This window comes from Tamandua tetradactyla, chromosome 20, assembly GCF_023851605.1.
Source record: "Tamandua tetradactyla isolate mTamTet1 chromosome 20, mTamTet1.pri, whole genome shotgun sequence".
NCBI lineage: Eukaryota > Metazoa > Chordata > Mammalia > Pilosa > Myrmecophagidae > Tamandua > Tamandua tetradactyla.
In genome coordinates this window covers 59,530,293-59,547,749 of record NC_135346.1, presented here as the reverse complement: position 1 = coordinate 59,547,749, position 17,457 = coordinate 59,530,293, and the positions used below count along the sequence as shown (strand labels likewise).

General features: G+C 36.8%; 1 pseudogene; it reads left to right on the top strand.

Moving 5' to 3' along the window:
• Nucleotides 1-363: 363 nt before the first annotated feature.
• LOC143664360 (large ribosomal subunit protein uL4 pseudogene) overlaps nt 364-17,457 on the top strand; it is a 38,212-nt pseudogene continuing 21,118 nt past the window's right edge.

Sequence of the window (17,457 nt, the reverse complement as noted above, 5' to 3'; positions counted from 1 at the left end):
AAAACAGGGTAGGGAAAACATTGTCTACATTTTAGAACCACACACACTCTTTGAGACCAAAGGAAGAAATGTTTATTTTGTCCAGAACCTAAATTTTCTGTAGCACATAATCTTAACTCAAGCTGTCTGCACAGCTCAGTTAACAATTGAAACACAAGGACCCCAGAATAAGAAAGAGGTCCTTTAATCCTGTAGAGTTTAATGTAATGCCTGGATACATCCTAGAATATATTAAACAGATAATAAAAAAGTATTGGCAAAGTCCCTTGAGGGATGGAGATATACATGGAAATGTTAAACTTTACCATCAGGGAATCCCTATATACTGTGTCAAACATTAGGGACACCCAAATCAATAGGCCAATGCGGGAGCCGGTCCGGTGCGGTGCTCCCGCTTGGGGTCTGTCTCTCAGCGAAAGGGAGGACTCAGGCAGTCGCGATCTGCTTTCGGTCCCGGGGGCTCGAAGGTGTGGAGGGCGCGTGACGCTCAAGGAAGAGTCGCGGGAACGAGTGGAGGTGCACATCAAACGTTTATTAGAGGAAGTGCAGTTGCTTATATAGGGTGAAGCATTTAGGGGAGGGGTGAGCGAGAAGGGCTTAGAGCAATTTTTTGATTGGTTGGGACGGGTTTTATTGCCATAAGAGGAAGGCTCAGGCAGGGGTTTTAGAGGAAGGGCTGGTCCTCACTTGAAGGACCAATGGGATGGTTAGAAATGTGCTGTAAATAGTTGCTAGGTAAAGAGCTGGAGGAACGGGGACCAAAGTGATACCCGGCAGGCCAAGCCCTTGATCTTGAGGCTTACTCTTGTGAAGCTTATGTATGGTGTGGAGAAGCTTAGCCTACCTATAGGTATGCCTAAGAGTTACTTCTGGAAGACCTCTTTTGTTGCTCAAATGTGGCCTCCCTCACTCTAAGACCAACTCTATAAGTGAAATCATTGCCCTCCCCCCTACATGGAACATGACACCTGGGGTGAAGGTCTCCCTGGCCGCATGGGAAATGATTCCCAGGGGTGAGTCTGGCCCTGGCACTGTGGGATCAACAATGTCATCCTGACCAAAAAGGGGAAAGAAGTATAACTAATAACATATCTGTGGCAGAGAGAGTTCAAATAAAGTCAAGAGGTTAGTCTGGAGGTTGCTGTTATGCAAGCTTCAGTTAAACATTGCTACCTATCATAACTTGCCAAACCCCAAACAAAACCATTCCAGCCAGTCCTAAAGACACCTAGGGAATTATATAATATTCTACAAAGGTTCCATGCACTAGGGTAACTTTCCAGAAATTTATGACCTCCAGATGGGTCTCTGGATCAGATAATTCCCGAAACCTAGAGGGCCCAGCCTCTCCAGAACATCAGCTAGTTCATCTCCCTAGCCCATATTACTGAAAATCCCTTTCAACATGAAAAAGTTTGAATGGTCATAGCCTAAATCCTCTAAAGAGTGAAATAGAAAGATCAAAGGTGATGGTGTAGTTATACAGTGAAGATAGGATTTAACAAATGAGTATGATTGCTGAATCTGTAAATTAATATTTCTTTTAGTCTGCAGTATCTTAGAGCAACTAGAAGTAATAACCTAAAATTGTGGGATTGTAACCCATACCAAACTCTGAAATCTGTTCTACAACTAATTGTTGTGCTGTGCTTTGAAGTTTGTTGCTTTTTTTGTAAGTTTATTATTTTTCACAGAAAAAGAAGAAGAGTTAATTGTGATGATAAAAAAAATATTTATTCCTCTAGCCTCCTACTTTTTGAAGGAAAAATCTGGAGTGATATAGTGGCCCATGATAAACTCTTGGATTTGTCCTATAACTACTTGTTGAAGAGTGCTTTGAAAACTATTTTTTCTTTCTTTCTTTGTACACATGTTATACAATTAAAAAAATATATTAAAAAATAAATCATGCATGATACAGCCTGCGTGACAAAGCAAAAAAAAAAAAAAATAGGCTAGTATAATGAATCTCTATGTTTCAATTACCAGCTTCAACAATTTGCAGATTATCACCAATATTTTTTCGAGTTTACTTCCATTCACTCCCCTTCATCTATATTATTTTGAAGCAAATATAGCCACATTATGCCATTCTATCCATAAACATTTCATGTGTATCTCTAAAAGGACTCTTTAAAACCCACAATATGGTTATCATATCTAAAACAATTATTCTTTGACATCTAATATCCAGTAATTATTTGAATTTCCTCTTGTCAAGTCATATTTTTAAGAGTTTGGATTATGATCCAAATAATATCTACATATTGCAATTGGGTGATATATTTCAAGAAGCTTGTAATCTCTAGGATGTCCCTCTACCTTTTCCATTGCAGTTTATTTGTGAAAAATAAATTGAGTAATTAGCACTGAATTTGGGTGTTATTTAATAATTCTTCTGTCTCTTTTAGTTCTGACAAACTGGTAGTGATTCAAAGGCTTGATCAGTATTTGGTTAGTTTTGGTTTTATATTTTTGTCTTTTGACAAGAGATGTCCATAAGCAGTGGTGTGTTCTTCCATCAGGAAACCACAGAACATACATTTATCTCTCTTTGTAATGCTAACAATCAATCAACAACCAGATCCATTAATTCATTAGAATTGCAAAAAGATTATATTCTAAGTTTATTTTTCCATTTTCACTTATTATCTGGAAAATTTCTATAAATAGAACTTAACTAATATTTGGTTTTCCCTTGTTTCTGTGTTCTGATTCTGAGGAGAGCGCTTATCTTCTTACCAGTTCATAATTTTTAGGATATCTAACCTGCAATTTTGCCAGAAATACTTATAGACCTTTTGTTCTTTACTACTGAGTACACTCCTCAGGAAGGCCATCTTAGTTACAGGTTTAGAGATCACTAATATAGTGTGAAATGGTACAAAAATGGCTGCTTCACTGCAGGGTAAAAGTTAATGTTGGACATATAAATCTTGGCACATAGTAAACCCTCAAGTATTAACCTATGCAGAGAATCAGTGGATTCTATTCCCAGAAAATCAGTCATTTAACTGGTGAAAATTATTAAAACAAACATACATACAACTGATACTAATCAAATGTGAGTTTCTCTCCCTGATGTACTTAATAGCCAATCTATGACACCAGGGTTTCAAAATGGAGAAAGAAGAAGACTACATGGTCTATTGGCCTAAAATCTGTCTCCCTGCACTGAAATAACTGATAATTTTATAGCATTGGAAGATTGGCAGGTTTTAGGATAATGAGTATAGTGACATGAGATGAGTAAGCTAGAAATGGTCTCATTATTGAGTGCCTACAGTGTACTGATTTGAAACTGTTACGTGCCCCAGAAAATCCATGTTCTTTAATCCTCATTCAATATTGTTGGGTGGGATCTTTTTTTATTGTTTCCATGGAGATGTGACCCACCCAACTGTGCGTGGTACCTTTTGGTTTTTTGGTTTCCATGGAGATGTCTCCTGACCCATTCAAGGTGAGGTTGTTTACTAGAGTCCTTTAAGAGGGAGCCATTTTGGAAAAAATTTAGACCTCCACAGCCAGAGACCTTTGGAGATGTAGAAGGAACCCCACCCCCCAGGGGATCATTATGAAATGAGAAGCCAGAAAAGAAAGCTAGCTGATGTCACCATGTGCCTTCCCATGTGACAGAGGTGTTCCAGATGGCATCAGCCTTTCTTAAGTTAAGATAACCTCTTGTTGGTGCCTTAAATTGACATTTTCATCACCTTAGAACTGTAAGCTTGCAACTTAATAAATTCCTTTTTTAAAAGTCATTCAAGTTCTGGTATAAGGCATTCTGGCAGCTTTCGCAAACTAAAACATACAAATTGATTACATGCCTAGTCACAGCATGGATGTAAAAAAATGGTGGCCTTAATATGATTACAGGCATGATTTTTAGTATTATAATGAGGTATAGGTTACTTACAGGTAAAGTTTTAAGCTACTGGTCATGTCAGATGGGTCCATTTTTGTTAGATCTAGCTCTATCTAGTAAGATAACTTAGGAATTGGGGAGGGTTAGTTCTGGACTGACTCATGTTCTTTCATTAATAAACATTAGATTACTTTTGTAATCTTAAGGCTCTAAAGCTATAAAACAGGACAAGAAGATACAAATGGGTCCAGCCAAGAGGTTTGTACAATCACAAGATATATAGTTAAACAATCATTATCAAAGATCAAGGCATTTGTGTTACAGTTCATTGGGTTTCAGTAATTTCAGGTATTTTCTTTTGACTATTCTATGACATACTAGAAAGCAAGAAAAAGTCATCCATATAATGATTCAGTCACCCTAATCATTTGTTAATTCTTAATTTCTTGGTTATGCATACACACATATATATTTGAAGTCTTTGGAAATTGTACCAAGGACAGATGACAAAGGAAGAAACAAATCAAGAAAATCTACTAAAACTCAGTAAATGCCTTTGGTATTTGAGCAACAGCCCTGTTCCCTCCTCACACTCCAGCTACAGTGTGACAGAAGAAAACTCTGGGGTATCCCAGCCAAGATGTGGGGACTCCCCCTTCCTCATCTCTCAATGAAGGCTTATGAATGTGGTTGAAATGTTAGGGGTTCTCTTCCTCCACCCAGCTCTTACCCAGAGGATGGAGGCTCTATCAACAGGGGTAGCAGGCTGAGAATACCAGGGTCCCGACTGTGCTTGTCTCAACTTGCTCACAGGGTAAAGAGTCTATGCTAGGAGGGACAGGCCAAGGTCAGAACTGCGTTACTACCCAGGCACAAAAGAGTACTGGTTCAGAGAGTTTGCCCAGGGGAGAGACAATCTATGACAAAAGAGACTCCAAAACTCTCCCCAAGGATCTAACTTTATTTGAAATAGAACATGGGGATGTTCAGTCTAAGGCACTCCTGAAAACAATAGTTTCTCTTAAGAACAACTGACTAAACCATAGGCCAGATAATTTTTCAGAGAGAACTAGGGAAAGAGCCCTCCTAGGGTAGATCAAACTTCAAGACTGTCTTCAAAAAGAACCCCTACCCAGTTTTAATTCGATCAGACTGGTCTAATTGCAATGTATGCCCTGGGGCATTGTCTGAAACAATAGAGCAAGGTGGCAGTAATTAGTGGAGTCTATTGAGGAGGGTGAAATGCTAAATAAATGAGGTAGACAAATTAGCGGAGTTCAGGGAGACAATCAGAGAGAACCCTGCTAACAGGATCATCATTCACTGTTCCCCTTGGAGGAGTCCAAGGCTGTGCCCCTTGGAAGAGCAACAACAAAGGGTCACACTGGGGGGAGCAGAAGGAGGGATAGGCTTCACTACAAAAGCCTAGCCAGGATATAAGACAAATAAGCATGCAAAAGCTATGAAAAATGAACCCAAGAGAGGGGAGAAGGGAATCAGCCTCAGGAGGTGCTGCAATATATTACCTGAAATGTCTAATTTTTGTGTTCTTTCAAAAATTATGAGCTATGCAAAGAAACATATGACTCATAAACAGAGAAAAAAGCAAGCAATGAAAACTGCTGGGAGGGGACCAGATGCCAGATTTAACAAAGACTTCAAAGTAGCCATTATAAATATGTTCAAAGAACTAAAGGAAACCATACTTCAAGACATAAAAGAAGGTATGAAAACAATGTCTCAACAAATAGAGAGTATCAAAAAAGAGATGGAAATTATACAAATAAAGTAAAAAGAAATTCCAGGGTTGAAAAGTACAAAAACCAAAATGAAAAATTCAATTAAAATCGGAGCCTTAGAGAAATATGGGAATCCTATAAGCTCACCAGCATACATGCAATAGGGTTACCAGAAGGAGAAAAGACAAAAGAGCACAAAAATATTTGAAGAAATAATGGCAAAAAACTTCATGGATTGGCTGAAAAACAATCCACACATCCAGAGAAATTCGTGAACCCCTTGTAGGATAAATAGAGAGAGATCTATACCCAGACACATTATAGTAAAAATGTTGAAAGATAAACATAAAGAGAAAATATTGAAAGCAGTAAAACTGAAATAATTCATCTCTTACAAGGGAACACTAATAAGGTTAACAGGTGAAACAGTAGAAACAATGGAGGCCAGAAGGCAGTGGGGTAATATAGTCAAATGACTAAAGGAAAAATAAACTGTCAACCAAGAATCTTACATCTAAAAATTGTTTTTTCAAAGATGAAGGAGAGGTCAATATGGCTCAGTGGCAGAGTTCTCTCCCGCCATGCTGGAGGGAGACCCAGGTTTGATTCCCAGTGTTTGCCCATGTTAAATATATATATATATAATATAAAATATATAAAAGAAGGAGAAATAAAGACATTCCTAAATTAAAAAAAACAAACAAATAACTGAAAGAATCTATGCTAGAAGACCCACCTTACAAGAAATACTAATGGAAGTTCTTCAGGATGAAAGCAAGACTGCAATTTGAACCCATATGAAAAAAGAGGGAGCACTAGTAAAGGTAATCCATGTAGATGATTAGAAAAAAATAGTTATGTACGTATTTTTCTCTTCTCTTCTTTTAACTGATTAAAAGAGCAAGGGTATAAAACAATTGTATTGTTTATCATTATATTGTTGGCTTATAAGATATAGAAATGTAATATATTTGATGATAGCACCACAAAGCAGGTAGATGAGAACAAATTTGCATTAAAGCAAGAAAGTGACACCATTTGGTATCTTGAACCCACAGGAAGAAATGAAGATAACCAGAAATGGTTAATATAACAAGCTCTATAAATATATACTTGCTGTTCTCTCAATCCTTAAAACATAAAATTATATAAAGTAATAATTATAACAATGTTTAATGGGGTTTGTAATTATATGGATATAACATATAACAATGAAAAACACTGAAAAGGGAAGGAGAGAACAGAACTACATGGGAGAAAGTTTTTTATATTTCACAGAATTTAGTAGATTCTGTGAAGTGAAGATATATATTTTAAACCCTAGAAGAAAATAATTTTTGAAATAGTTAAAAATCATTTTTAAAATAATTTTTAAAATTATTTAATCATTTTAAAAATAGTTAAAAATTGGGGCAGATATTTCTTTAAGATGATTGTATAATTATATAGCTCTCTCAAAGTGACTGTGTGATTGTGAAAACCTTGTTCTGATGCTCCATTTATCTACGGTATGGACAGATGAATAAAAATATGGATTAAAAATAAATAATAGGGGGAACAAATGTTCAAATAAACTGGGTGGAAGGAAATACTAGTGATCAATGAGAGGGAGGGGTAAGCGGTATGGTATGTATAAGTTTTTTCTTTTTTCTTTTTATTTCTTTTTCTGGAGTGATGTAAATGTTCTGAGAAATGATCATGGTGATGAATATACAACTATGTGATGGTATTGTGAGCCACTGATTGCACACCGAGTATGGAATATTTGTGTTGTATGCCGATTGGTTTTATTAATACAAATTAAAGAAAAAGAACAATATTTGTACCCAATAAACATCAGCTAACGAAATGTGAGTGAAGATTGGAGCTATCATATTATGTGAAATAAGCAATTGGCAGAAAAATATGTTTAACATGATTATGGTTTTGAAGAATGTGCATTTTTGATATTTTTATCAATATTTTTGTTTATCTGTGATTATATACCGATGGAAACACATCTGGAGAACATGCACCTATCTATTTTCAGGGGATATCTTTGGGTCAGGGTGTGGGCGTTGGGCAGATGGGAGATACAGGATAATTTCCATCTACACAACCACATATTTGTCTTGTTTGAAGGTTTGTAATCAGAAAATTTTATTAAGACAAAAATTTGTAAAGAATGAAAATGTGACCCAATTGACAAAAATTACATATATTTTAGAAATGTGTTTATAATAAACTGGTTTGTTGGGAAAAAAAAAAATCAGGGCGGGCCATGGTGGCTCAGCAGACAGAGTTCTCCATGCCATGCCAGAGACCTGGGTTTGGTTCCTGGTGCCTGCCCATGCAAAAAAAAAAAAAAGTTTAAAATCATTAAAATGTTATGTTAGAAAGTATTCACTGAATGAAACAGAAGGTATTAAAAAAGGAACAGAGAAACAAAAAAGACTTGAGACATAGAAAAGGAAAAGCAAAATGGTACTTACAGACCCAACCATATCATTAAAAACCTTTAATGTGAATGGATTCAACAATCCAATCAAAAGGTAGAGATTGTCAGACAATTAAAAAAAAGATCCAAATATATGCCAGTCATAGGGAAACAATTTGGATTCAAAGATACAAATAGGTTGAAAGTAAAAAATTTGTAAAAAAAGAAAAAACATACCATGCAAAGACCAACCATAAGACAGCTGGAGTGTCTAGGATAATTAAATGTGGAAAGAACAGTCTCTTCAACAAGTGGTGCTAGGACAACTGGATGTCTATATGCAAAAGAACTAAGTTGAATCCCTACCTCACACCATGCATACAAATTAACTCAAAATAGACTAAAGACCTAAATTGAAGAGCTAAATCTATCAACTCCTAGAAGAAAACAGAGTAAATATTTGTGTCTTTGGGTTAAACAATCGTGGTGTTTTTTGTTTTTTAGTTGTTAAAAATAACAAATATTCAAAAAAGCAATAAATTTCAAAGGACACCGCAACAGTTAGTTGTAGAACAGATCTCAGAGTTTGGTATGGGTTACAGTTCCAAATTTAGGGTTTTCCTTTTAGCTGCTCAAAGGCTTTGGAGACTAAGAGTAATATCAATATAATGATTCAGCAATCATACTCGTTTGTTAAATCCTTTGTTCTCTGTTATAACTCCTCTTTCTCCTTTGATATTTCTCCCAATCTCTAGAGGTATTTGGGCTAGGCCCATTCTAACTTTGTCATGTTGAAAAGGGCTACTGATAACATGGGATAAGGGGATGGAACTAATTGATGTTCTGGAGAATCTGACTCCTTTGGGTTTCAGGCCTTATCTGGCCTAGGAATACATCTGGAGACTGTAGGTTTCTGGAAAGTAATCATAGTGCATGGAACCTTGGTAGAATCTGAGATAAAGCCCTAGGTGTTCTTTAGGGTTGGCAGAAATGGTTTTAGTTGGGGGTTGGCAAACCATGATAAGTAGCAATGTCTAGCTGAAGCATGCATAGGAATAGCCTCCAGAGCAGTCTGTCAACTCCATTTGAACTCTCTCAGCCTGTAACACCTTATTTGTGAAAATTATTTTCCCCTTTTTGGCCAGGCAGTCATGTCAATCCCGCAGTGCCAGGGCCAGGCTCATCCCTAGGAGTTATACCCAACATTGCAAGGAAAACTTTCACCCCAGATGTCATGTCCCGTGTAGGGAAGATAATGACTTCTGCTATAGAGTTGGGCTTAGAGAGAGAGGCCACACGGGGCAACAAAAGGGGTCCTCTGGAAGGAACTCTTAGGCATAACTATAGGTAGGCTAAGCTTCCCTACTACCTAAGTAAGCTTCACAAGAGCAAGCCTCAAGATCAAGGGCTTGGACCTGAGGGCCCCTAATGTTTGAGATAGTATCAGGGGTTACCTCGAGGTAAAGCTTAACAGTTCCATATTTTTTCTCCCATCCCTCAAGAGACTTTGCCAGTACCTCTTAATTACCAGCTCAACATACTCTGGGATGTATCCAGTCATGGCATTACACTATACAAAATTCCAAACTCATTCCCATTCCAGGCTCACTGTGTTTGGGTTGTTTAAATGATCTATCCAGACAAGTTGAATTAGATTATGTGCCACAGGAAATTTAGGTTCTGGACAAATTAAACCTCTCTTCCTTTGGACTCATGGAGTAGGTGAAGTTCTAAAATAAAGACAATGTCCTCTTTACCCCTGTATTCTGATTTACCTTAGTCCCAACTGGATCGACTTCATTCTTATCACTAATTGAAGCCTGATCTCTTATTCAGTTTCTTTAACAGTTGTTGTATCTGGCAATGCTGACCTTCAGATCTGCTGAACTCTTAATCTGAGTCTTAGGTGTCACACAGGTACCCAAAGTTCCAGGGAAATACCAGGTTATACATAGATAGCATAGCCTCTCAAAATCTAGAAATAATAATTATAGCTCCAGATTAAACGTGGCTGCTATAGGAGCCTACAATCTAGACCCCAATTTTCTTATAAGTATTTTCTAAGAGACCATACAATGTTTGCTTTTTTGTTTCTGGCTTATTTTGCATCACATAATGTCCCACAGATTCATTCACAACATTACATGCCTCACAATTTTTTTCCTTTCTGTAGCAGCACAATATTCAATCATATGTTTACAGCACAGTTTGACATTCTACTTCTCAGTCAGTGTATCCTTTATCTACCTCTGTCCATTGTGCATCATGTAAAATGTTCAAAGTCAACAGTTCATGTCTCACATTATCCTCACTTAGTGGTATAATCATCAATACTCTCAATTTTAGACAATTTTCATTACTCCCAAGAGGAAAATAACTGATAAACACATCCTCACTATTCTAGTTTGCTAGCTGCTGGAATGCAATATACCAGAAATGGAATGGCTTTTTAAAAGGGGAATTTAATAAGTTGCAAGTTTACAGTTCTAAGGCCGAGAAAATGTCCCAGTTAAAATGAGTCTATAGAAATGTCCAATCTAAGGCATCCAGGGAAAGATACCTTGGTTCAAGAAGGCTGATGAAGTTCAGGGTTTCTCTCTCAAGTGAGAAGGCACATTGTGAACAGGGCAGGGTTTCTCTATTGACTGGAAGGGCACATGGCAAACACAGCATCATTTGCTAGATTTCTCTCCTGGCTTCCCTTCATGAAGCTCCCCAGGAGGCATTTTCCTTCTTCCTTTCCAAAGGTCACTGACTGATGGACTCTCTGCTTCTCGTGGATATGTCGTTCTGTTCTCTCCAAATCTCTCATTCTCCAAAATGTTTCCTCTTTTATAGGACTCCAGTAAACCAATCCAGACCCACCCGAATGGGTGGAGACATGTTATCCCTTAATCCAGTTTAACAACCACTCTTGATTAAATCACATCTCCAGGGAGATGATCTAATTACAGTTTCAAACATACAGTATTGAATAGGGATTAAAAGAAATGGCTGCCTTTACAAAATAGTATTTAAATAGGTTTAAAACATGGCTTTTCTAGGGGACATACATCCTTTCAAACCAGTACATTCACCAAATAGGAAATCTAAGCCTCCCCTTACCTCTTGTCCTTCCCCCCAACTGTTTACCTCTGGTATTTATGTGGCATTGTTGATGTTCTCCTGTTAAACATAGTCCATAGCATGTACTAGCTGTTTTCTCCCTATACCTTTACATTATTTACTCTTTCTACAAGATTGAAACCTTTGAAGTAGTTCATGCAGGAATTTATTTAGATTTGTAGTGTTAATTGCTGGGCTACATGGCTCCAAACAACCTCTTTCAATCTTGTTCACCTTCAATATGGTAATATCACTCATACATCCACTAGAGAACCACCTTCACTCCTCTCTGTTCCTTTACATTGGAGTTCAACCTCATTAGCTAACGGTTCACTCATCTCTAGCTTCCATATATCTCTAGGTCTCCTATATTCTGTATTATAAACCTCTGAGTTGACCTTTACCAGGTTCATAAAAGTGGAATTATATAGTATCTATCCTTTTGTGTCTAGCTGATATCACTCAGAATTATGTTCCCAAGGCTCATCCACCTTGTCACGTGCTTCAGGATGTCATTTTGTCTTACTCCATCGTATATATATATATATATATACCAAATTTTGTTTATCCACTTGTATGTTGATGGGCACTTGGATTGTTTCCATCTTTTGGCAATTGTGAATAATGCTGCTATGCATGTGCACGCATTAGTGCGCACATGTCTGTTTGTGTCACTGCTTTCAGCTCTTCTGGGTATATGCCAAGTAGTGGTATTGCTGGGACATAGGGCAACTTGATTTTTTTTAAACTTTTAAATGTAAAACACATCATATATATGAAGGAAAGAAAGAAAAAAGCAATAGTTTTCAAAGCACTCTTCAACAAGTAGTGATAGGACAGATTCCAGAGCCTGTCATGGGCTATGATACAATCCTCTCAGACTTTTCCTTCTAGCTGCCCCAGAATATAGGAGACTAGAAGGCATAAGTATTTTTTTTTTATTATTGCAATAGAATTTTCTTCTTTTTTGTGAAAAATAACATATAAACAAAAAAGCAATAAATTTCAAAGCACAGCACCACAATTAGTTGTAGAACATATTTCAGAGTTTGACATGGGTTGCAATTCCACAATTTTGGTTTTTACTTCTAGCTGCGCTAAGATACTGGAAACTGAAAGAAATATCAATTTAATGATTCAGCAATCATATTCATTCGTTAGATCCGATCTTCTCTGTACAACTCTGCTATCACCTTTGATCTTTCTATCCCTCTTTTTAGGGATATTTGGCTATGGCCATTCTAACTTTTTCATATTGGAAAGGTCTGTCAATAATATGAGTTAGCGAGATGGACATATCTGATGTTCTGGAGAGGCTGAGCCCTCTAGATTTTAGCACTTATCTGGTCCAGGGACCCATCTGGAGGTTGTAGGTTTCTGGAAAGTTACTCTCATGCACGGAACCCTTGTGGAATCTTATATATTGTCCTAGGAGTTCTTTAGGATTGGCTGGAATGGCTCTGATTGGGGCTTGGCAAGTTATGATAGGTGGTAATGTCTAACTGAAGCTTGTGTAAGAGCAACCTCCAGAGTAGCCTCTCGACTCTATTTGAACTCTCTCTCTGCCATTGATACTTTATTAGTTATACTTCTTTTCCCCTCTTTTGGTCAGAATGGCATGGTTGATCCCACAGTGCCAGGGTTGGAGTCATCTCTGGGAGTCATTTCTCATGCTGCCAGGGAGACTTTCTTCCCTGGATGTCATGTCCCATATAGAGGGGAGGGCAATGATTTCACTTGCAGAGTTGGGCTTAGGGAGAGTGAGGCCTCAGCTGAGCAACAAAAGAGGTCCTCCAAAAGTAACTCTTAGGCATATATATATCAGCCACTTGAAATCCAAAAATAATAATTACCACTTCAGATTAAATGTGTCTGCTCTAAAAGCTTACAATGTAGGCCCCTGTTTTCTTATATATTCAGCATTATGCCCTCAAGACTCATCCATCTTGTCATGTCCTTCAGGATGTCATTTTGTCTTACTCCATATATATGTGTATGTGTGTATATATATATATATATATATATATATATATATATATATACCACATTTTGTTTATCCGCTTGTCTGTTGATGGGCAATTGGATTGTTTCCGTCTTTTGGTAATTGTTAATAATGTTGCTATGAACATCAGCGTGCAAATGTCTGTTTGTGTCAGTGCTTTCAACTCTTCTGGGTATATACCAAGGAGTGGTATTGCCGGGGTCATACAGCAACTCAATATTTAGTTTTCTAAGGAACCACCAAACTGTCTTCTATAATGGCTGTAACATTGTATATTCCCACCAGTAGTGCATAAGTGTTTCAACAACCTCTCCAACATTTGTAGACTCCTGTTCATTTAATAGCCGCCGTTCCCACAGATGTGAGGTGGCACCTTACTCTAGGCTTGATCTTCATTTCTCTTATAGCTAATGAAAATGAACATTTCTTCATATGCTTTTTAGCCATCTGTATTTGCTCTTTAGAAAAATGCCTAGTCATATCTTTACTCCATTTTATAATTGGGTTGTTTGTTCTTTTGTTGTTGAGTTGTATTATTTCTTTATATATACAGATATCAAACCTTTATCTGATACGTGATTTCCAAATATTTTCTCCCATTGAGTTGATTGACTCTTTGCCTTTTTGAAAAAATCTTTTGAGGCACAAAAGCATTTGATTTTGAGGAATTCCCATTCGTCTATTTTTTCTTTTGTTGCTTGTGCTTTGTGTGTAAGGTTTAGGAAGCTACTTCCTATTACTAGGTCACAAAGATGTTTCCCTATAGTTTCTTCAAGAAGCTTTATGATATTGGTTCTTCTATTTAGGTGTTTGATACACTTTGAGTTAGTTTTTGTATAGGGTGTAAGGTAAGGGTCCTCTTTCACTCTTTTGACTATTGATATCCAGTTCTCCCATGCCCATTTATTGAAAAGACTATTTGGTCCCAGTTCAATGGATTTGGGGGTCTTGTTGAAGATCAAGATTTGGTGGTCTATTTCTGTGCTCTTTATTCAATTGCATTGTCAATACTTCTATCTTTGTGCCAGTACCATGCTGTTTTGACCACTGTGGCTTTATAATAAGCTTTAAAATCAGGAAATGTTAATACTCCCACTTCTTTCTTCTTTTTAAGGATATTTTTAGCTATTTGAAATCTCTTTCCCTTCCAAATGACTTTGATAACTAGCTTTTTCAAGTCTTCAATGAAGTTTGTTCGAATTTTGATTGGTATTGCATTGAATCTGTAAATCAGTTTAGGTAGAATTGAAGTCATAACTACATTTAACCTTTCAATACATGAGCAGGGAATGTATTTCCTCTTATTTAGATCTTCTTCGGTTTATTTTAGCAATATTTTGTAGTTTTCTGTGTATAGGTCCTTTACTTCCCTAGTTAAGTTTATTCCTAGATACTTGATTCTTTTAGTTGCCATTTTGAATGGAATTTTTTCCTTATGTCTCATCAGTTAGGTCATTGCTTTTGTATAGAAACATTACTGATTTTTGCACATTAATCTTTTATTCTGCCACTTTCCTGAATTTGCTCATTAGCTCAAGAAGCTTTGTCATAAATTTCTCAGGATTTTCCACATATAATATCATATCATCTGTTCTAGTTTGCTAGCTGCCGGAATGCAACACATCAGAGATGGATTGGCTTTTAATAAAAAGGGATCTATTTTTTTGGTTCTTCAGAGGAAAGGCAGCTAACTTTCCACTGAGGTTCTTTCTTATGTGGAAGGCACAGGATGGTCTCTGCTGGTCTTCTCTCCAGGCCCTTGGGTTCCAGCAACTTTCCCCAGGGTGACTTCCTTCTGCATCTCCAAAGGCCTGGGCTGAGCTGCGAGTGCTGAGATGAGGAATGCCGAGCTGCTTAGCTGTGCTATGTTGCAATCTCGCATTTAAGCACCAGCCAATTAAGTCAAACATCACTCAAACGTCACTCATTGCAGCAGACACGCCTCCTAGCTGACTGCAGATGTAATTAGCAACAGATGAGTTTCATGCACCATTGGCTTATGTCCGCAGCAACAAGACTAGGTATGCTTACCTGGCCAAGTTGACAACTGAATCTAACTAACACATCATCTATAAATAATGAAAGCTTTAATTCTTCTTTCTGATTTGGACGCCCTTTTATTTCTTTTTCCTGCTTGATTGCTCTAGCTAGAACATCTAATACAATGTTGAATAATAGTGGTGACAGAGGACAACATTGTCTCATTCTTGATCTTAAGGGGAAGGTTTTCAATTTCTCATCATTGAGTACGATGCTGGCTACAGTTTTTTCATATATACACTTTAGCATATTGAGGAAGTTTCCTTTGATTCCTCTTTTGAAATGTTTTTATCAGAAAAGGATGTTGAACATTATCAAATGCTTTTTCAACATCGACCAAAATGATCATGTGATTTTTTTCCCTTTCAAATTGTTAATGAGCTGTTTTACATTGATTGATTTTCTTGTGTTGAACCACCCTTGCATTCCTGGTATAAACTCCACTTGGTCATGGCGTATGATTCTTTTAATGTTGTTGGATTTGATTTCTTAGTATTTTTTGTTGAGAATTTTTGCATCTATATTCATTAAGGAGACTGGACTGTAATTTTTCTTTCTTATAGTGTCTTTATCCAGTTTTGGTATTAAAGTGATGCTAGCATCATAAAATGAGTAAGGTACTGTTCCTTTTACTTCTTTTTTTTTTTTTTTTGAAGCGTTTGAGCAGTATTGGTGTTAGTTCCTTTGGAATATTTGATAAAATACCCCTGTGAAACCATCTGGCTTTGGGTTTTTCTTTGTAGGAAGATTTTTGATGACTGATTGAATCTCTTCTCTTGTGATTAGTTTGTTGAGATCTTCTATTGCTTCTTGAGATAGCGCATCTTGTTCATTTGTTTCTAAGAACTTGTCCACTTCACCTAATGTCTAGTTTGTTGGCATATAATTGTTCATTATATTCTCTTATGATTAAAAAAAAATTTCCTCAGGGTCCATACCCAGACCCCTCTCTGAATTCTGATTTTGTTTATTTGCATCCTCTCTCTTTTTTCTTTGTCAGCCTAGCTAGCAGTCCATAGATTTTATTGATTTTCTCAAAGAACCAACTTTCTAAATTCTTTCTACTGTTCTTTTGTTCTCCAATTCATTTAATTCAGCTTTAATCTTTGTTATTTCTCTTCTATTTGCTTTGGGGTTAGTTTGCTGCTCTTTAGTTCCTGCAGGTGAGCAGTTAAGTCTTTGACTTTTTGCTTGTTCTTTTAAAATATAGGCACTTAGGGTGATACATTTCCCTTTCAGCATTGTCTTTGCCACACCCTATAAGTTCTGATATGTCATATTCTCATGTTCATTCATTTCTAGATAGTTTCTGATTTCTCTAGCAATTTCTTCTTTGACCCATTGGTTAAGAGTGCCTTATTTAATCTCCATATATTTGTGAAACTTCTGGTTCTTTGGTGGTTATTGATTTCCAGCTTCATTCCACTGTGATCAGGGGAAGTTCTTTGAATAATTTCAATCTTTAAAAACAATTTTTTTGGGGGGATGCGTTGTCCGGGAATCAACCTGGGTTTCCCACATGGAAGGTGAGCATTCTCCCACTGAATTACCCATGCACCTTTCAATCCCTTTAACTTTATAAAGACCTGTTTTGTGCCCCAGCATATGATTTATCCTGGAGAACATTTCATAAACACTAGAGAAGAATGTATATCCTGGTGTTTTGAGTTGCAACAATCTATATATGTCTCTTAGGTCTAATTCATTTATCAAATTGTTTGAGTTCTCTGTTTCCTTGTTGATCCCCTTTCTGGTTGTACTATCTATAGAGGAGAGTGGTTTATTGAAGTCTCTCACTATTGTTGAAACATCTGTCTCTCCCTTCAGTTTTGCCAATGTTTGACTCATATACTTTGGAGCTCCTTGATTGGGGGCATAAACATTTATGATTGTTATTTCCTCTTGGTTAATTGTCTCTTTTATTAATTTATAGTGTCCTCTTTTGTTTCTTATGGCTTCTTTATGCTTAATGTCTGTCTGATATTAACAAAGCTACTGCTGCTTTCTTTTGTTTATACTTGCATGGAACACCTTTTTCCACCTTTTCACTTTTAATCTATTTGTATTCTTAGGTTTAGGATGAGTCTCTTGTAAGCACCATAAATGGATCATATTTCTTAATCCATCCTACCAAACTGTATCTTTTAATTTGTGAGTTTAATTCATTAACATTTGAAATTATTACTGTATAGGCATTTCTTGAATCTACCATCTTATCCTCTGGATTTTATTTATCAGTTCTATATATTCTTCTCCCTCTTTCTCTTTTTTATTCTTTAAGTTACCCTCA